The sequence below is a fragment of the Triticum urartu genome, chromosome 1 (genome assembly GCF_003073215.2).
Source record: "Triticum urartu cultivar G1812 chromosome 1, Tu2.1, whole genome shotgun sequence".
In the NCBI taxonomy this organism is placed as follows: domain Eukaryota; kingdom Viridiplantae; phylum Streptophyta; class Magnoliopsida; order Poales; family Poaceae; genus Triticum; species Triticum urartu.
Genome location: NC_053022.1, coordinates 448,361,638 through 448,384,003, shown reverse-complemented (window position 1 = coordinate 448,384,003; position 22,366 = coordinate 448,361,638).

Below are 22,366 nucleotides of genomic sequence, written 5' to 3'. Positions count from 1 at the left end.
GGTGACGTCCACATCAGTAGGAGATGCTGCTGCTTTAGCTCTCGCTCGCGCTGCTGCTCTACTCTTGCTCTCGGTCCCCTGCCTGGTCTGCTCTTGCTCTTGCTCTTGCTCGCGCTGCTGCTCTCGCTCTTGCTCTTGCTTGTGATGCTGCTCCGATTTAGCTACACTTCATTCAACTGAATCGACTTTTGGGTCAGTCAATTTTTAGGGGGTGGGGGGCTCGCCGGAGTTAAGGAAGAACCAGATGCTGCTGCTTTAGCTCTCGCTCGCGCTGCTGCTCTACTCTTGCTCTCGGTCCCCTGCCTGGTCTGCTCTTGCTATTGCTCTTGCTCGCGCTGCTGCTCTCGCTCTTGCTCTTGCTTGCGATGCTGCTCCGATTTAGCTACACTTCAGTTCGACTGAATCGACTTTTGGGTCAGTCGATTTTCAGGGGGTGGGGGGCTCGCCGGAGTTAAGGAAGAACCAGCCGCAGCGGGGAGGGGGGCTCGGAGAGGTACCCCACTATCTATCTTAGGGTTCAGGGTGGGGGGGTGGTCGCCGGTGTGGTGGGGCGGTGGCGTGGGGATCGTCGGAGAAAAAGCTCGGGGGGGGGCAGGGCTGGGGGGGCGGACCTCGGTGGGGTGTTTCTGGGCGGCCGGAGGCGGGACCGCGCGCGGGCGGCGCAGGGGCGGTTGTTTGGCGGTAGGTAGCTAGGGCTAGGGGGGTGGGGTTGAGATGAACCGTAGGCCCTTGATTTCATATCCGGCTTGCAAATGACTGGGCAGAGATGAAAGTCAGTCGATGACTTGTAGCTCCTTTGATTCAGTTTCGACAGTTAAGTTCAGTTTCGACAGTTAAGTTCAGTTTCGACAGTTAAGTTCAGAGATGAGCGGCTGATGTATTTTACATCTAGCACTTTGTGGTTATGTATTTTACGTCATGTATTGGAGATGCTATTAGAATTCCACTCAGGTTAACGTTGTTCGTTGTCTCTCTTGTCCTGCTTCAGCCTCGGCGTCGTACAACTCACCGGAGCTGCTCCAACGACGAAACCCTCCATCACAGCGGAGCAGTACCTCGGGCTCCATCTCCAGACGCCTAAGATCTTCTTCCCCTCCTCCGACAGCCAAGTCAGCCGGAGCATCCTCACCGGCCAACCCAATCACGCTGAGATCGACATGGCTTCGCCAAAGAGGTTGTACATCTTGTGGTTTGATTTAATCTCACATGCTTCTTTGCATCCTGTGATTTCCAATTCTTGTGAACCAAACACCCAGATTGGCAGAAATCTGTGTTTTTAAATTCTCTGTTTTGCACGTGCATTCCTATCCTATTCCTAGTCTATTTCCTATCCCTGCATTGTTAGAATCCACAAATTCAAACAAGCCCTTACTCAATTACTTCTGTTACAAATATGTGTCAAAGAAAACCTTGTGTGGTTTGTTCTGCTCCTGCGGCGCTGTGTTCCACCCCAGCTCAGCTGCTCCAATGACGGAAGGGTTCACCACAGCAAGGATCCGCTCTCCAGACTGTCTTTCGCCGCCTCAGATCTTCTTCCCCGCCGCCGGCAGCCACGAACTGCATTACCATCATCAACTGAGCATGACCTTGAGGACTACACGGGTCCGCAAGAGAGGTCGCACTCTTCCGTGTCTGCTTACGTTATGCATCGCTTAATATGATGACATGCTACTTTATCATCGTGTTCACCTATTAGACTCCGAGTCAGTCCAAACTTATGCTGAAACTTGAGTTTTTAAATGGTTGTGGGGTACATATTGGGGCAGCAATCAGTACTATCTGTCTACTATCTGGTTAATCTCGGGTGTCTACTATGAGTTTCATGTTGGGTGCAAACAAACATTAAAGGAGCCATTATCTGTATTTTTACTAAAGCTATTATCTGCCTGCTATCATTGGTTTTGGGTCTATCCACAGTTTGCTACCATCACTCTGGATTTGTGCATGCACTCCTTACATAATATCACTATGTTTTATTCCTATGCATGTCAGTTATTGTACACAATGGAACTGAACATGTAGAGCAAAAGAGACGAGCCTTGCGTGGCAATAAAATTTCATGCAGACGTCGTTCCATGGTGGGCGCAAAGGCAGCCCCCCTCCACCCATTTCGGATCGTAATCAAGAGGAAGATAACTGTTCTGAGGGGGATTCAGAAGGAGAAGACCACTCCTATTTACCCCATGAGGTCTTCGCTCTAACTTGGCATGCTGATGTTGGTAATATCATGCATATGGTGCCTTGCATTGCTTACTGTATACATTAAAGATGTCATCTGCTTAGTTTAGACATGCTTTGTGTCAATGCCATCTGTTTAGTTTCATGTTTTGTGTCAATGCCATCTGTTTAGTTTCTTTATCGTATATGTGAATCATGCAATGCCATCTTGTTTAGCCAGGCATCATATATGTGAATTTTGCAATGCCACCCTGGTTAGCCAGACATCTTATATGTGAATTATATCATGACATCATTTTTTTATTACGTGTTAAATTTGTCAACAATTTTAGTACATTCAATTACTCTTCCTGTGCATCAGCCATTCGACACGGTCATGGAAAAATCTGGAGTGGAAACAAGGTCTTTAGAGTAGATAATGCTATCTGACAAAGCGCATGTCTTGCGGGTTACAGATAGCTCCTCAGAGGAGGATTCAGAGACACATGACCAGTCCTATCCCCCCCCCCCTGAGGTGCATGCTCTAACTTGGCAGGGTTATGTTGCTCATATCGTGCATATGGTATCTTGCATTGCTATGTCATTTGCTTAGTTTAGACATGATTTTTGTGAATGCCACTTGTTTAGTGTCTAATTACCATATATGTGAATTATGCAATGCCATCTTTTTGCAAGACATTATATATGTGAATTATGCAATGCTATCTTGTTGTAAGGCATTATATTTGTGAATTATGCAATGCCATGATGTTTAGCCAAGCGTCATATATGTGAATTATATCAGGGCTGTCCTTTTTTGTATTTCTCATTGCTTTTGTCGACAATGTTTGTATATTCAACTGCTCTTCCTGTGCATCAGCCATTTGAATCGGTGGTGGAGAAATCTAGAGTGAAAACAAGGTCTTCAGAGCAGACAATGCTACCTGGTGAAGCAGATATGTTGCTGGTTACAGATAGCTCTTTAGAGGAGGATTCAGAGGCAGATGACCAGTCCTATTATCCCCCTGAGGTGTATGCTCAAACTTGGCAGGGTTATATTACTCATATCATGCATATGTTGTGTTGCAATGCTTAGTTTTTACATCATATACACGATATTGAATGCCATCTCCTTAGTTGACACTTGACACATCATATATGCGATTGCCCTTTGCTCACTTCCTTAGTACATAAATCATATATTTGAATTATATCATGCCATGATGTTTACATAGACAACATGTATCTGAATTATGGCATGCCAACCCATTTTCTAAAGACATAATGTAGTTATATCATCTCATCATGTTCGCATAGTCATCATATTTTGAGTTATGTCATTCTATCCGTGAATTATATCATGCCATCATGTTTCCATCGACGGCATGTTTGTGATTTATGGCATGCCAACCACTTTAATAGACACATCGTATAGTTATATCATGTCATCATGTTTACATAGTCATCATATTTTGAAGTATGTCATTCTATCCTGTTTAGTTAGCCATCATACATGCGAAATTGTGTCATGCTATCCTGTTTAGTTAGCCATCATATATTTGAAATTATGTCCTGCTATTCTGTTTGGTTAGACAACATAAATGTGAATTATTTCATGCCCTGTTTTCTTCCCTACTATCCATTGCACCTGTCTATCTTACAATGTTTGTACATTCAATTACTTTTCTTGTTTATCAGCCATTTTAATTGGAGGGGGTGATGGAAGTATCTGTGGGAGTAAAAACACGGTCTTCAGAAAAGATCGTGCTACCTGTCGATGGAGATAGAACCACGGTTGTACTTGCCCAAGAACCAGCCCCACCACACATAACCCAGACTCACGCAGATTGTACCCCTACCCAGTTGGACAGAGAACCAGCTACACCCTTCTAACCCCAACCCCAGCAGATAGTAACCCAGTTCCCGTTGACACAGCACCGTCTCCACCACAGAGCACCCAAACACGAGCAGTTAGTAAGGCAACTGCAGTGCCCAAAGCACGAGGACCACCACTCCGAACCCCAAGTCAATGCTTAAAGAAGAAGAAGAATTGTTCTCAGGTCAGGTTCCGTAGCTATGGTTCATACTACTTTGCTCTTGCATCACTGTATTTACTCATACCAACTAATTTCAAATTTGAAGGATGCAATTGAAACTCCAATGGCGCAATAGGTATGTTTTAAACCTGTTTCTTTAACGTGTTTGCTGTTGTAACTTGCTCTATGTTGATTTCAGTTTCAATTGAATAAACAGTTATGTTCTCATGCCATGCACATTACAAGTGTTGTTATTGCTGTGTAGTTTCCCACACTTATATTATGTCTATGCTGCTTTGTCTTAAATAGATATGATTCGAACTATATCTATCTTGATTTGGCAGCATAAACTAGAATGATATAGACCATACAGTGACCATACTACACAGATATATGTTTGTTTCATGTTTTATCTTGTCCACCTTACTACTGAACTGGTTTACCAAAATGAGTTTCATATACTACATTGTAAACCTGTGATGTGTTTGTTTGTTTCTCCTTTAGAACGTGGATAAAATATTGGAGAAGAGTACCCCGTTATGCAATGGTTAAGGAAGTAATGCAGATCAGGTTCAAGATAGTGAGACATCCATGTTGTTCTCCAAGAAAGCTGATAAAAACTATATTTAAGACACTGAGACAACCCCAAAGTCCTGTCTTGATGTAGTGTTCGAGTTACTGGCTACTACTGCTGGCACCAGCTCTTTGAACTTGCTGCCTGAATCAATTCGGCTTCTTGAGTCTCAACTTCAAAGGTTGAAAGACATCGATTAGATGTTATGCGACAGGAAGCCAAAGGACTGAGGAAGTCCCTACAGAATTCAGATGCATACTTTTTGGTGCAACAGCAAGTGCTGGAGGATTTAAGCGCCAAAAAAGAGAAAGTTAATAAGCTTGCTAAGCATCTTGCCAGCATTATGGGTACCCAGGATATTGTTTCTTGAGCTCTTCTGAAGTGGTTTCAGTTCTGGACTTGTTTTGCTGCGGCGTTTATATGCTGCTTTGTTCCCTATATTTGCACTTGTGGCGAACTTTGATGCCCAGTGGATGTAATATATGTAATAGCCATGATAGCCTAGTGTAAGTTGCTTGCTTATTTATTTCTGTTGTCTTCTTTATTTGTTTTCTTGTAGTCAGTGCAGTTCTTTTTCCGTGGTTTGCTAGTGGCCGCAATAAGCTATTTTTTAAAACTAGGCCACACTAATAATGGGCTACATATTTACTATAGTTAACATGGGCCTCCTACGGGTCATAGAAACAATGGGCCTTCTAAGGGCCGTAGAAACAATGGGCCTTCTACGGGGCGTAGACACAATGGGCCTTCTATGGGTCATATGATCGGTTCACCAAACATGGGCCAATAACAGACCACATTATGGTCGTAAATGGGCTAGAGTTGAAATCGTCTGTTCATGGGCCGACCATAATGGGCCGTCATTAATAGGTCGTATTTAATGACGCTATGAAAACGGCCCAACGTATTAACGGGCCACAAACGGGCCGACTGTAACCACGGGCTGTATTTGGCCCACAAGCAGAAAATGACAGTAACAGGCCGAAAGTAAACGAATGCTGGAAATGAGCCCAAGAATAAATGGGCTCTAAGAAGGCCGAAAGATAACATGGGCTGGAAACGGCCCAATGGAATAATGGGCCATTAATGGGTATAAAGTGATACACCATTCATTACGGGCCAGTTTTACCACGGGCCGTTAATGGGCTGAGGATTACTAAGGGCCTCATATGGGCCAAAAGACGTCATGGGCCTTACATGGGACGGAAGTTAAAACGGGCTGGAATTATATTGGACAGCCCAGATGACGCTACTGGGCCTAATTCGGATAGGCTGTAAACGGGCCCTGGGTTAGCGGGCTGTAAATGGGCTATATGCGAACATGCCGTTAATAGGCTTGCCGTGGGTCAGCCCGCCACCTTTTGACCAAGTCAAACGGGCTAGCCTTTTCACAGGAATGGGCCTCTGTTGGGCCGTGCCACGTGTCGACGTATCATAGGCGCTTTGGGTCCAATGAGTGGATGACATCTGTCCCAACGGTGAGCCGACACGTGTTTCCTCCAGCCAATGATGATTTTACACGTGGAAAATCCCCATTGGTTGGGGCTGTTAACGAGTTATCGGTTCCAAAGCTGGACCCGATAGCTTAATGGCGTTCCGTTACGGTGGATGCCACGTGTCGGTCACCCTTGACGAAAGCACTTCTGTGACGCGCGATTTATCGTCATGGAAGTGGACACTTCCGTGATGATAATTTTGGTAATGTCATGGAACACTTCTACGGCAGCACGAGTATGAATATCTTGATTCTGTCATAAATATTTCATGGATGTACATGCATGACAGAAAACGTGACCTGCTGTGACAAACATGTATCATCACAGAAGTGTATTTTTTTTGTAGTGCACTCCGTTGGTCGGGGCATGTGGGACAGGAAAGGAGGAGGATGGTGTGGGTGGGGTGTGGATTACCTGACCATATCGATGAGGCCACGCAGCAAGAAGAAGGGTCGGCGATGAGGAGACCACGCAGCAAGAAGAAGGGTCGCCGGCGAGGAGGCGGCGCTGCAAGAAGAAGGGTAGCCGGCCAAGAGGCGGCGCTGCAAGAAGAAGGGTCGCCGGCGAGGAGGCTGAGCTGCCAGTAAGCAGCAGTGAAGGTTTGAACTTGGAAAGCAAGGAGGAATAGTGGAAATGTGGCTTTTGGTAGGAGGGAGGGGGCGGGGAGATATATATTTCCGCGGTGGCCAAAAAATTTTGCTCGGTGCCACGAGAAACTGGCGCGCAAGTGTAGTTCAAGCGGGGCAGTGGACTGTAGACGACGAAGCTTCCCACGTAAGCCAGACAAGACAGCGCGCCAAGATATTTTATATCGCATCCCACACGATTCTTTCTAGTAAACTGTTTGTGGTATACCTGATTTTTTTCATTATGTTTTGAAAGACAAAATAGTGTTACGGAGGGAAAGGATGGTGTTTGAATTGCTAGAACATTTACGTACGGTGAACAGGCAACTAGTACATGAGTGTCGTGTTTAAATTTGGAATTATTCCGGGTTCATTAGGCATTTTTATGCATTAATTGAGTTTCTGGGCATTCAATGTGCATAATTCAAATTTGAACTACAAGCACATGCTCCAATGCACCAAAGTTTGCTAAAAAAATCACATGTGTGTCTTTGGGTGAATTCATAGGTCCCATGCAAGAAATGGGAATAAAATTCAAACATCTCGGTGTTGTGGCTCGGCCGGAATGATTGAGAAACTTGGTTTTTTAATTCCTATATATCCAAAACACGGCTGAAAATCATGAAACTTGGCATGGTGTCATGACATGGTACCAACATTCTGCAGTAATTTTTTTGGCCGAATTGGGACAAGCTTTGGTGTAAGCTTCTTGCAAACCGGAGCTTCCCTCAAGAAGGCTCTTGGTTCTGAGAGGCAACGTGTCACCTCCGTGTGTGAAACGACATACGTACACTATCTTCTCCCGCCTTAATTTTCGTACGCTGGCAGATTAGACCAAATAGAAGTACCGTGCTAAATTTTGGAATTATTCCGGGTTCGTTTGGCCTTTTTTATACATTAATTGAGTTTCTAGGCATTTAATTTTCATAATTCAAATTTGAACTACAAGCACATGCTCCAATAAGTTGTTTGAAAAAACACATGTGTGTCCTTGGTTGAATTTCTAGGTCCCATGCAAGAGATGTGAGTGAAATTCAGACATCTGGGCGTTGTGGCTCGGCCAGAAAGATTGAGAAACTTGGTTTTTTAATTCCTGTAAATCCAAAACATGCCTGAAAATCATGAAACTTGGCATGGTGTCATGACATGGCACCAACATGTTGCGGTAATTTTTTTGGCCGAATTGGGACAAGCTTTGGTGTAAGCTTCCTGCAAACCGGAGCTTCCCTCAAGAAGGCTCGTGGTTCCGAGAGGGAACGTGTCATCTCCGTGTGTGAAACGACATACGTACACTGCCTTCTCTCGCCTTAATTTTTTTACACAGGTAGATTAGACCAAATAGAAGTACCGTGATAAATTTTGGAATTATTCCGGGTTCGTTTGGCCTTTTTTATACATTAATTGAGTTTCTGCGCAATTAATGTGTATAATTCAAATTTGAACTACAAGCACATGCTCCAGTGCACCAAAGTTGTTTGAAAAAACACGTGTGTGTCCTTGGGTGAATTTCTAGGTCCCATGCAAGAGATGAGAGTGAAATTCAAACATCTGGGCGTCGTGGCTCGGCCGGAAAGATTGAGAACTTGGTTTTTTAATTCCTATATATCCAAAACATGCCTGAAAATCATGAAACTTGGCATGGTGTATTTACATGGCACCAACATGTTGCGGTAATTTTTTTTGGCTGAATTGGGACAAGCTTTGGTGTAAGCTTCTTGCAAACCGGAGCTTCCCTCGAGAAGGCTCATGGTTCCGAGAGGGAACGTCTCACCGCCGTGTGCGAAATGACATATGTACACTGCCTTCTCCCGCCTTAATTTTTTTACACTGGCAGATTAGACCAAATAGAAGTACCGTGCTAAAATTTGGAATTATTCTGGGTTCATTTGGCCTTTTGTACACATTAATTGAGTTTATGTGCATTTAGTGTGTATAATTCAAATTTGAACTACAAGCACATGTTCGAGTGCACCAAAGTTGTTTGAAAAATCACATGTGTGTCCTTGGTTGAATTTCTAGGTCCCATGCAAGAGATGGGAGTGAAATTCAAACATCCGGGCGTCGTGGCTTGGCTGGAAAGATTGAGAAACTTCGTTTTTTAATTCCTGTAAATCCAAAACACGCCTGAAAATCATGAAACTTGGCATGGTGTCATGACATGGCACCAACATGCTGTGATAATTTTTCTGTCCGATTTTCGAAGGCGCACACATTAACAATCAACAAAGTCATTTTGGAACAAGTGTTGTCATGTTACAAATCGGAAACACAAGTATTATTGAAACCATGGGCGTTCTACTTACCAATTACGTGTGTCACGCATCCCCTTTTTGTATTGGCTAGGTGGTGCCCTGCGGGGTAGCTATTTGAGTACGGGAGGCGTGCGATCAGACTCCTGCGCGTGCTCATCGGGAGGAGAGCCCTTTGACCGCTACCAGCCATGCACCTCCCTCCCAACATCTCCATTAATGGCGCCCGAGCACCTGTTCTACGGCGTGACTATATGTCTCACTGGACTGAGATTTAAGAGAGAAAAATGAAAATCTGAAAAGAAAGTTTTGCACCGATCTTGATGTAAGATCCGACAGACCTATATAGAATCGACTGCGACTTATAGGAAGCATGATGAATATAAGGGCGATGACAGTGGATAATAATTGTCTTACATATTTAGAAACATAATTAAAAAAAGCCACATGCGGCAACGCCCGAAATGCACAAGGGCAAAAGAAGAAGGAAGACAACGATCTGGCTCGCTGATCTCTACTTTCTTGATGTGTTGTTGCAGGCCACGGGAACTAGTCTCCGCGGCGAGCGGCGATGAGATCTTTCTTGGCCTCTAGATGCTGCTTGAGAGCATCCACAGATTCCTCCACCAGCCTTCCGCGCTTGATGCGTAGCATGGCATTCTCGTCCATAAGTTTCTCGACGATGATGACGGTCCTCTTCAACAAGGCAGTGGTCTGCTCCTGCTGCTCCGCACTTCCGATGATCTTTGCCCTCAGCAGGTCGTGCTTGGCCCGGAGCTTCGCATTGCTCTCATTTAGTTGCCGGATGACATCGGTAGACTATTCAAACGAGGCTTTCAGGTCATCCTGCAACCTCGCCCACCTGGAGATCTGATCCATCTGCCTAAGGACAAGGGCACGCATGCGCCTGTAAGAGTCCTCGCCTGCCCGCGAGACATTTTCCTAGGTCGCCGCAGCATGGGAGGACATCTCTGCTGCATTCGCGGCATGACGGGACATCTCTTCTGCTTCCGCGGCGCGACCGGACCAGTCTGCTGCATCGACAGCACGGCGGGACCTCCGTGCTGCTTCGGCTGCGCGGCGGGACCTCTCTGCTGCTACGGCCGTGCGGTGCGACATGTTGGATGCTTTCGCGACGAGGCGGGAAATCTCTCGTGCTTCCGCTTCCAGGCTCGCCCCTCCCTGGTGGCAATCTCTCGACCACTGTTCAAGAATTCATCTGATTAATCAGTTAATGGGCCAGTTAATCGCTACTCGTAGGATGGCCGAATCGAATAGCACTTATTCACCGCGTTAACGTGTCAGGCCGATTAACTTTCCTATGAGGCCGATTAATAGGTTCTCAGGCCGATTAATCATTGTTAGCCCATTAACTTAGGGGCAAACATAGCCCAAATTTTTGGCCCGTGACCCCTCCCATCCCCCTCTCGCTCTTCAATAGCTAGGGTTCGACCAAATTGTAACATATTTTGCATATTATATAGTTGAGAGCATGGGAGTATGATGTAATCTTTCCCTAATAATAAAGCACGGATTGACTTTGTCGGGTTCACCGTTACAATACGCTTCTTTCCATGAATTTACGCTTTCACTTTGAATTTAAAACATATACGCGAGGTGGTACTAATTCGGAGAACCACGACGTGTGCATCTAATGTAGCTCGCATTTGTGCCGCCAGGGCCGAGCGAAGCAAAATCACTCGGGTAAATAACCAGCGTCCCTACCATTGGGCTACATCTTGTTGTTTGTACAAAAGCAGGTTGACTCACCTATTGAATTGTTCCACCTCGCCTGTTTACACCCAATCCTCTCGACTTATATATGTCTTCTGGTTTGCTAGGCATCAAGGAGCTGTGTTGAAAATTAATAATTAATAAGCGAAGGATGAAGGCCCGGTCATGGTTATCTCTAGATAAGATTTCAAAAGACGTGGCAGAAAAATATGGAAGGAAAAATGAGGTCTCAAGTAGCTAATGCATGCTTACAAAAAAAACCAATCAGTTCTTTTCCAGCCGCACGTAATAATTTCTCTCCCCGATGTTTTACACCGGGAAACGTTGATGTGTGTGCGCATGTCTGCCATGGCCGGGCATAATTCAGATGTTGTTGGGCCGTGTTGACAAATATTTCAATGGATACGTCAATTACCTGTTGCAACGCACGGGCATATGTGCTAGTACCTAAAAAATCAGATATATGCTGGTAGGTTACAATTCAATCTATCAATTAAAGGTTGACCGACTAATCCAGTTAATAGGCCGATTCACCGATTAATCGCTACTCCCAAGCCAACTAAGCAGCTACCAGTTACCGATTTCCTTAACAATGCTCTCGACCCAAAACTCACGCTGACCATAGTGGACACAAGGGAACGATGGTGAATAACTTGTTTGTTTTTGACTTTTTGTGGATGAGGAGTGGAGGAGGAATGTGCAGTCATCTTGGAGTACTAGTATTTATAACTGAGTAGTAATACGCTCCTAAGTGGGAAACCATTTAGGTTTTGATTGGTGTGAACAGGTTTGCAATTTGGAATGTGACGGGACACATGCTCAAAATTTACTGACGATTATAAGTGCGGCACTATTCTCGGAAGGCGTAACGTGGGCACGTACGCCTTCTCGGCCACGTACGTGGCGTTTGCACCATATGGTGCACCACAATAGGCAATGTCAGCACACGTCTTGTTCCAACAACCGTGCGCTCTCGTTATTACCATCGCGCATGCTTCTTTTAATTAGAATGTGTGTGCCCGTCTAGCGCACACACATTGATCAATCTAATTGTTTCATTTTGTTGTGGCTAATCGCCATCCATGTGAAGTGTATGCCATCAATCATAGACACTTTGATCTGGCTGACCCGTTTTTGTTCTGTTGCCTAATCGCAAACAGTTAATCCTTCTGAAGCGTATGCCCTCAATCACACACACCTTGATCTGGCTGACCATTTCTTTTGTGTTGCCTAATCACAAACAGTTCATCCGAGTGAACCATATGCTCTATATCGCACATGCCTTCTTCAGGCTGCCCGTTTCTTTTTTTCCGCCTCATCGCAAATAGTTCATTGGATTGAACCGTATGCCCTGGATCACACACGCAACTAAAATCTGATCCGTGTTTGATGGCTCCGCCATCGCGAATGTTTTGCACCTTTTTTGACGGTTCTTTTACACCACCATTTGCGATTATTGCATCGCACACAGTTTCGTCGAAGGGTCTTTGATCATAGTGTCGCGTTAGCAGCATCCTGCAGTAGTGAACCCCCTTACTCGGGTTTAAGCTTCTATTACCCTAGCAACCCACTATAAGCAAATCATCAACATATTGCAACACCCTACAGCGAGGATTCCTCACGCTTGTGCGACACGGAGAGCACCATAGGATAGTACCAATAATAAAACATGCAACTCAAACCAATCATGATCATCAATCAACCCATAGGAAAAAACGGGTCTACTCAAACATCATAGGATAGCCACATATCATTGGATAATAATATATAGCATTGAGCACCATGTTTAAGTAGATATTACAGCGGGGAGAAGAGGTGTTACACCGCTGCATAGAGGGGGAGAGAGTTGGTGATGACGGTGGCAAAGTTGTTGGTGTAGATTGTCGTCACGATGATGGCCCCGGCGGCGTTCTGGTGCCACCGGGAGAGAGGGGTAGAGAGCCCCTGCGCCTTCTTCTTCTTCCTTGGACTCCCCATAGATGGGAAGAGGGTGTCCCCTCTGGTCCATGGCTTCCATGCGGTGGAGGGGCGAGAGCCCCTCCAATATTGGATCTCTCTCTGTTTCCTTCTGTTTATGCGTTCTTGTTTTCTGGCCTTTCACCGTTTCTTAAATTCCCAGAGAATCGTAACTCCGATTGGGATGAAATTTTAACAAAATTTTTATCCGTATATTAGCTTGCTTGCGGCCGAAGAAGGGCACCAACTGTCTTATGGGGTGGCCACAAGCCTCCCAGGCATGCCATGGGTAGGGGCGCGCCCCTATGGCTTATGGGCCCCTCAGGCATCGTCTCGCGTTGATTATTTTTCCCAAAAATCACAAATATTCCAAAATAATTCTCCGTAAGTTTTTATCATGTTTGGACTTCGTTTGGTATGCATATTCTGCGAAACAAAAAATACATGCAACAAACAGGAACTGGCACTAGGCACTAGATCAATATGTTAGTCCCAAAAATAATATACAAAGTTGCCAAAAGTATATGAAAGTTGTAGAATATTGGCGTGTAAGAATAAACAATTATATATACGACGGAGGCATATCAACATCCCCAAGCTTAATTCATGCTCGTCCTTGAGTAGGTAAATGATAAAAAAGATAATTTTTGATGTGGAATGCTACCTAGCATAATCCTGATCATGTAATCTAGTCATGGCATGAATATTAAGACACGAGTGATTGAAGGCAATAGTCTATCAATTTGACATCGAAAGAATAATATAAGACATGCATGTAATTCATCATTGCTTTTCATAATAATAGAGCTAAAGGAAACAACCTCTATACACTTAATTGTGGTAAGCATGACATATGTAGTCTTCCCTGCATAAAGTATAAATCATGAGCACCTTGGTGTCAAACCAGGTAATTGGATCATACTTCTAACGCGCTTCAGCATTTTCAACTTCACTCAATACATGAGTGTGAGCCATGGATATAGCACTATGGGTGGAATAGAATGCGGTGGTAGGGATCAATAGGAGAAGAAAGAAAGTCTTGCATCAACTAGGCCGATCAACGGGCTATGGAGAAGCCCAACAATCGATATCAATGCGAGGAGTAGGGATTGCCATGCAACAGATGCACTAAGAGCTATAAAGTGTATGAAAGCTCAAACTGAAAACTAAGTGGGTGTGCTTCCAACTTGCTTGCTCATGAAGACGGCATTTGAGGAAGCCCATCCTCGGAATATACAAGCCAAGTTCTATAATGAAAAATTCCCACTACTATATGAAAGTGACAACATAGGAGACTCTCTATATGAAAAACATGGTGCTACTCTGAAGCACAAGTGTGGTAAAGGATAGTAGCATTGCCCCTTCTATCTTTTTCTCTCATTTTTTTGTTTTGGGCTCTTTGGCATCTTTTTTTATTTTGGGCTCTTTGGGCTCTTTTTATTTTATTTTTAAGTCCGGAGTCTCATCCCAACTTGTGAGGGAATCATAGTCTCGACCATCCTTTCCTCACATGGGACAATGCTCTACTAATGATGATCGTCACACTTTCATTTACTTACAACTCGATAAAACTAATAAATGATGAATCTATATGAATGCCTCTGGTCGTGTAGCAGGATGTGCAATCATCTAGCATAGCAAAGATATCAAGAAATGGACAATCCATGAAAATATCATGCTAGCTATCTTACGATCATCCAAAGCAATATGACAATGAATGCTCAAGTCATGTGTATGATGATGATGATGATGGAAGTTGCATGGCAATATATCTCGGAATGGCTATGGAAATGCCATAATAGGTATGTATGGTGGTTGTTTTGAGGAAGATATAAGGAGGCTTATATGTGATAGAGCGTATCGTATCACGGGGTTTGGATGCACCGACGAAGTTTGCACCAACTCTCGAGGTGAGAAAGGGCAATGCACAGTACTGAAGAGGCTAGCAAATTGCGGAAATGTGAGAGTGCGTATAATCCATGGACTAAACATTAGTCATAAAGAACTCATATACTTATTGTGAAAGTTTTATTAGCCCTCGAAGCAAAGTACTACCGCATGCCCCTAGGGGGAAGTTTGGTAGGAGTTAACCATCGCACAACCCTAATTCAAACAACGCATAAGGATTTCAATCAAGGATAAATTATGCTCCGACCTCACCGCTAATGTCAGCGTCCACCACTTTACATGCGTGAGGATTTACTTGCGTAAAGACTTACTTCCATTAACAACATTATTAATACTCAACTTTAATTCTTTTACTAGCATGCCCCCATATTACCACCTCAATATCACAAAACTACTGCAAGGAATCAAACACATCATACTCAGTGATCTACAAGTTTTATGTAGGATTTAATGACTAACCATGTGAATGACCAATTCCTGTTAACTCTCTAAATAGATATAAGTGAAGCAAGAGATTTTAATTCTTTCTACAAAATATGTGCCCACACTCTAACAAATACAAGTGAAGCAAAATAGCATTCTACAAATGGCGGTTTTCTATGTGTAGAGTAACATGCAATCCAAATTTCAAATGATATAAGTGAAGCACATGAAGCATTCTAAAAAGCCATACTCAAAAGATATAAGTGAAGTGCAAAGAGAATTCTATAAATCAACCAAGGACTATCTCATACCAGCATAGTGCATTATTAAAGCAAACATAAAAATAAAAGACGCTCCAAGAATTTGCGCATATCATGTGAGGAATAAAAATATAGCTCCAAGTAAAATTACCGATGGTCGCTAGAAGAAAGAGGGGATGCCTTCCGGTGCATCCCCAAGCTTAGTTGCTTGGGAGTCCTTGAATATTACCTTGGGGTGCCTCGGGCATCCCCAAGCTTAGGGTCTTGCCACTCCTTATTCCTTCATCCATCGTGATCTCACCCAAAACTTGAAAACTTCAATCACACAAAACTTAATAAAACCCTCATGAGATCTGTTAGTATGATAAAGCAAATCACTACTTTAAGTACTATTGCAAACCCATTCATATTTTATTTTTGCATTATACCTATTGTATTCTAACTTCTCCATGTCTTATACCAACGATAAAATCCACAGTTCCATCTAAAAATGCAAAACAATGCATCAAAAACAGAATCTGTCAAAAATAGGACAGACTGTAGCAATCTAAATATTGACCATACTTCTGTAACTCCAAAAATTCTGAAACATTATGACAAAATAAAAACTTTGCATAGTAGTAATGTGAAATAATTTCAGAAACTTTTGTCGTTCCAGTAAAAAATGTAAATTCATGCACTACATCCAAAGTTTCTGTTTTTGCACTCCACAAACCAAACAAGCAATCTAATCATCCTAAAGGAAAATTTTGGCACATTCTTTTTATAATACAATGGATTTGTACTAGGGGATAATTATTTTTGTTGAAAAGTTTCTGTAGTTCAAGATTTGCAACGTTTCCATGGGCATGAACAAAGTTCAAGGAGCTCCCCCACTTCAACGGTGCTCGTCTTTCTTACTTTCACTTTTATTTTTGAAAAGTTTTAGGTTCCCCTCTATATTTTTTGCTTTTAAACTTTATAAAATCACACAACAGAAATAAATGACTCTCTAAAACTTCCGGTTGTCTCCCTGACAGCGCTTTCTTTAAAGCCATTAAGCTAGGCTTAAAGTGCTCAAGTAATGGATCCACCCAGATCCCAAGGTATATCAAAGCCAATTTTAATTAGCAATCATTTTTAATTAAGTATTGAGCACAAAGCAACATATATCATGCAACAATAAAGTCTAACTCTCTTGCTATGCATCGGCATGTCATAAAAGAACAATTCATGCACATCAAGTAAAGGCCAATACATAGCGTAAGCAGTTTCTTGCAATTTTATAGTATTGGAAACATAGAGAGGCGTAGATGTAGTTCCTTTCTCATAATAATTGCAAGTAGAAGCAGAAAGCACATGCATATTATATTCATCAAAATCATCATGTGTAATGATAGAACGCAACCCATCAATATATTCCTTAATAAGAGCAAACTTCTCTGATATAGTGTAGTTGGGAGAATTCAAAAAGATAATAGGACTATCATGTGTGGGTGCAATAGAAAAAATTTCTTTCATAACATAAGGAACTATAGCAAGTTCATCTCCATAAGCATCATTCATATTGGCATCATGGACACAAGCATAGCAAGCATCAATTTCATCAAAAAAGGGATATTTCAAACGAATCCAAGGGATCGTAGCAATCATCATAGCATTCAACCTTCGATAAGCTCGAAGGTAAATTAAACAATGCATGAGTTGAAGAGTTACTCTCATTCGGAGGTGGGCACGGGTAGCTAATCCACTCTTCCTCCTTTTGTTCTTCGCTATCCTCGTCATCTTTTTCATCTAATGAGCTCATAGTGTCATCAATTTCTTCTTCCATAGATTCCTGCAAAATATTAGTCTCTTCTTGGACAGCAGAGACTTTCTCAATAAACTCATTAATATCGGCATTATATTCATAATTCTCATAGCAATCTGTAAGTACAGGATAACTTTCAGGCCTGTAAGCAGCATCATCAAAATCTTCAAACTTCTCAAACAAAGATTCAATTTCATAAGCACCCTTAAAAGAAATGAATTCTTCTATTTGTTCCACATCATAGTAATCATATATACCATTAGCATAAGAAGCCAAGGTTTCATTATAATTAAATTTACATGAAAAGGAAGGTGTGGAGCTTTCATCCTAGAGCAACAAGTATAATCATATCTCAAGCATAGATCCTGAGCATACCAATGCAACATATGAATTTGATCCCATAAGAGTTTCCCTTTTTGAGTCAAGCGATAATCCCTAAAGTATTCACGTTGATCCAACATGTCTCCCATTATCAAGTTGTATGGGCCTTTCTCAGGATTATCAAAGTAGTGTTTAATATTTTGCACATAACGAGCATCAAGGGTTTTAGGAGGTTCCCCGTCTCCATGAGTAGCTAGTACACCTAATTTTTTTGGTATTTCGTGTTCCATATCCATAACTAAAGATAGAGAACAACTTAGAATAGCAAATAGAAACTACGTAGTGATAAAGCAAACAAGCACACACGAGAATATTCACCCCATGCTATTGCTCCCCGGCAACGGTGCCAGAAAAAGGTCTTGATAACCCACAAGTATAGGGGATCAATTGTATCCTCTTCCGATAAGTAAGAGTGTCGAACCCAATGAGGAGCTAAATGTAGAACAAATATTCCCTCAAGTTCTATCGACCACCGATACAACTCTACACACACTTAACATTTGCCTTACCTAGAACAAGTATGAAACTAGAAGTACTTTGTAGGTGTGATAGGATAGGTTTGTAAGATAATAAAGAACATGTAAATGAAATCTAGGGGTTGTTTAGCCAAATAAACTACTAAGTTAGTTTTAGTAGAGAGCTTTTTGTCACAAGAAAGTTATTTGTCCCTAGGCAATCGATAACTAGACCGGTAACATTATTGCAATTTTATATGAGGGAGAGGCATAAGCTAACATACTTTCTCTACTTGGATCATATGCACTTATGATTCGAACTCTAGCAAGCATTCGCAACTACTAAAGATCATTAAGGTAAAACCCAACCATAGCATTATAAGGTATAAAGTCCTCTTTACTCCCATACGCAACAACCCCCTTACTCGGGTTTAAGCCTCTATCACTCTAGCAACCCATTATAAGCAAATCATGAACATATTGCAAAACCCTACAGCGGGGATCCCTCATGCTTGCGCGACACGGAGAGCACCATAGGACAGCACCAATAATAAAACATGCAACTCAAACCAATCATGATCATCAATCAACCCATAGGACAAAACAGATCTACTCAAACATCATAGGATAGGCACATATCATTGGATAATAATATATAGCATTGAGCACCGTGTTTAAGTAGATATTACAGCGGGGAGAAGAGGTGTTACACCGCTGCATAGAGGGGGAGAGTGTTGGTGATGACGGCGACAAAGTTGTTGGTGTAGATCATAGTTTTATATTGTTTTTTATATTGTTATTAATATGCTATTTTATATTGATTTGGGGACTAACTTATTAACCTAGAGCCCAGTGCCAGTTTCTATTTTTCCTTGTTTTTCAGTTTTACAGAAAGGGAATATCAAACGAAGTCCAAACGGAACAAAATTTTCGCGATCATTTTTCTTGGACCAGAAGACACCTAGGAGACTTGGAGAGGAGGCCAGAAGACCTACGGGGAGGCCACAAGCCCTAGGGGGCGCCCCTAGGCTTGTGGGCCCCTCGTAGACCACCTAACCCTAATATTCACTCCATAAATACCCAAATATTCCACGAACACCAGAAGCATCCACAGAAATACTTTTCCGCCGCCGCAAGCCTCTGTTCCCGTGAGGTCCCATCTTGGGGCCTTCTCCAGCACCCTATCGAAGGGGGATTCGATCATGGAGGGCATCTACATCAACTCTATTACCCCGATGAAGCATGAGTAGTTTACCACAGACCTACGGGTCCATAGCTAGTGGCTAGATGGCTACTTCTCTCTCTATGATCTTCAATACCATGTTCTCCTCGATGTTCTTGGAGTTCTATCCAATATAATATTCTTTTGCAGTGTGTTTGTCGAGATCAGATGAATTGTGGATTATGATCATATTATCTATGAATAATATTTGAGTCTTTTCTGAATTCTTATATGCATGATCAAATATCTTTGTATTTCTCTTAGAATTATCGATTTGGTTTGGCCAACTAGATTGGTTCTTCTTGCAATGGGAGAGGTGCTTACTTTTGGGTTCAATCTTGTGGTGTCCTCACCCAGTGAAAAAGTAGGGGTAGCGAGGCACGTATTGTATTGTTGCCATCAAGGGTAAAAAGATGGGGTTTTCATCATATTGCTTGAGTTTATCCCTCTACATCATGTCATCTTACTTTTAAGGGTGCTTATGAAGTTGCTTCTTTGGAGCATCATTCATAGATTGGAGTACCTATTGAGCTTAAAGTGTGACGCTACTACCTCCTCGTCATCACCACCACCATCATCATCTTCACCACTGAAGGAGACTTGAGTACATGGGTATGGCCATTCCCCTTGGCTTTTTCCAAGCTTGGGGGAGATGCCCCGGTATCGTATCACCATCACTTTCATTACCTTTACCTATCATAGTTCGATCTTTAGCTATTTCGTGATTTAGTTGAATAAAAGTTTAGTATGATCTATATTTGAGTACTAGTTTCGTGATCTATCTATCTATGTAATTGAGTGAGAGTTATATAATAAAGTTTATTTTGAGTATTTTGCTTCATTACTTTTCTGTTTCAGTCAAAATAAAAGGAAATAATAAAAAGGATCATATGTTAATCTTGTGGTAAGTAATGACATGACATAAAAAAAAGTATAAGTGGTAAAATCTATTGAAAGTTGACAAACATATCATTGGTCAATAGTGCAATTCATGAAAGAATTAATAAGGGAAGAGAAGACTCACATGAAAATACACGACCTTGGACATCTTGTATGATTATGAGCCCCCACTAAATATCTTATGCCAAACGGTTGACGTTGGACAAGGAAGACAATGTAATGATTTAACATGTGGTGCTTGCTCAATATCTTTGCTAACCAAAATTTCCGCACTAAGTAGAGATACTACTTGTGCATCCAAAAACCCTCAAACCCAAACTCTTATTTTGAGAGTCCACCATACCTACCTATGGATTGAGTAAGATCCTTCAAGTAAGTTGTCATCGGTGCAATAAGGCAATAAAAATTGCTTATAAATGTGTTTGATCATTTAGTGTAAGAGAAATTAAGCGTTGTACGAACTTGTCATGGCAAAGTAATAAAAGCGACGGACTGCATAATAAAGGTTGCTATCATAAGGGGCAATATAATGTGACGTTCTTTTGCACTAAGAGAGTGTGCATACAACCAAAAGGCGCATCAAAACCTCTGCTTCCCTCTGTGAAGGTCCTATCTTTTAATTTTATGTATTTACTTTTTATGCAAGAGTCAAAGTATTTTCCTCTATTCCTTTTTATTTTTCTAATTGGCAAGCACCATGTCATGGGGAAAGATCTAGGCACATATATCCAGTTGGATGTGAGTGATCATGAGTTACTGTTGTTGACATCATGCTTGAGGTGAATAAGTTGGGAGGCAAAACTATAAGCCCCTATCTTTCTATGTGTCCAGTTGAAACTTTTTGTTCATATATATGTTGTGACTGTTAGAAATCATAGTATATTAAATGATGGTTGAGTATGTGGACTTGCCAAAAGGCTCCGACACGAGACCCTTCCTGAAAATATGATGAATTGTAGTTGCAAAGTTGACTGAGAACATAGTTTATGCTTTTTACTTCGATGTTGTGATGAATTGTTACTTGTTCATGAGAAGTTTTATGATAATGTTTTATGTTAGAGTTTGTTGTTGTTATACTAATAAGCATGATGGTACTATGTCCGTATTTTGTTTTTATCGACACCTCTCTCTCTAAACATGTGGAAATGTTTCGATATCGGCTTTCGCTTGAGGAAAAGCGATGTCTAAGCTTGGGGGAGTTGATACGTCCATTTTGCATCATGTTTTCATACTGTTATTTATAATGTTTTTATGCATAATAATGCCTCATGGAGTAATTTTAATGCCTTTTCTCTCATAATATGCAAGGTTTCTATACCACTATATAGTGTGCGAATAACTTTGAATAACAACCATTGGATGAAGCCGATCTAACGGTGGAGACGTGGCAAATCCGAGTGTTATTGACCGTTGGATCTTCTCATTACTTCACTGGATTCTTCCACGTGTACTATCTAGAAGATTCTATGGTTGGGCTAAAGCCATATGGACATTTTGCACAAAATTTAAAGCACGCTTCTACTTTATTCTAGACTCTTCCATACTCAGACTCTCCTAACTTCTTTTTCTATCGAAACTATCATTCATTTTACTTCGTATTCAAGTCTATGTACCTTCATAAATCATATTTATCTTTACAGATACTGTAGAACATTAGCTTTGAGATAGCCAAAAAAGATACCTAGATAAAACACGCTCGGTATATTTTACGTGATTTTTGTATGTTATACTTCATGCATATGCCTCACAATTTCATTTGCCGGCATAACTAGCCAAAAAAAGGATACCTGGATAAAACAGGCACAATATATTTTACAGTAACAATATGTCTATCTTTGGTTGTAGTTTGACTTACTAGTTACGCAAAGAGGGAGAATACCGGCAGTTGGAATTCAGGACCTGAAAAAGCTACGTCAGAGATACCTATTCTGTATATCTCCAAATGAGCTGAAATTTTATGGAGAATTATTTTGGAATATATATAAAATACTGGAGCAAATAACCACCAAAGGGGGGCTGCCTGGTGCCCACAAGACACCAGGGCGCGCCAGGCCCCCCAAGCGCGCCCTGGTGGGTGGTGGGCAGCCCAGCCCACCTCTAGTGCCCATCTTCTGGTATATAAGTTCTTTTCACCTAGAAAAAAATAAGGAGAGGACTTTCGGGATGGAGCGCCGCCGTCTCGAGGCGGAACTTGGGCAGG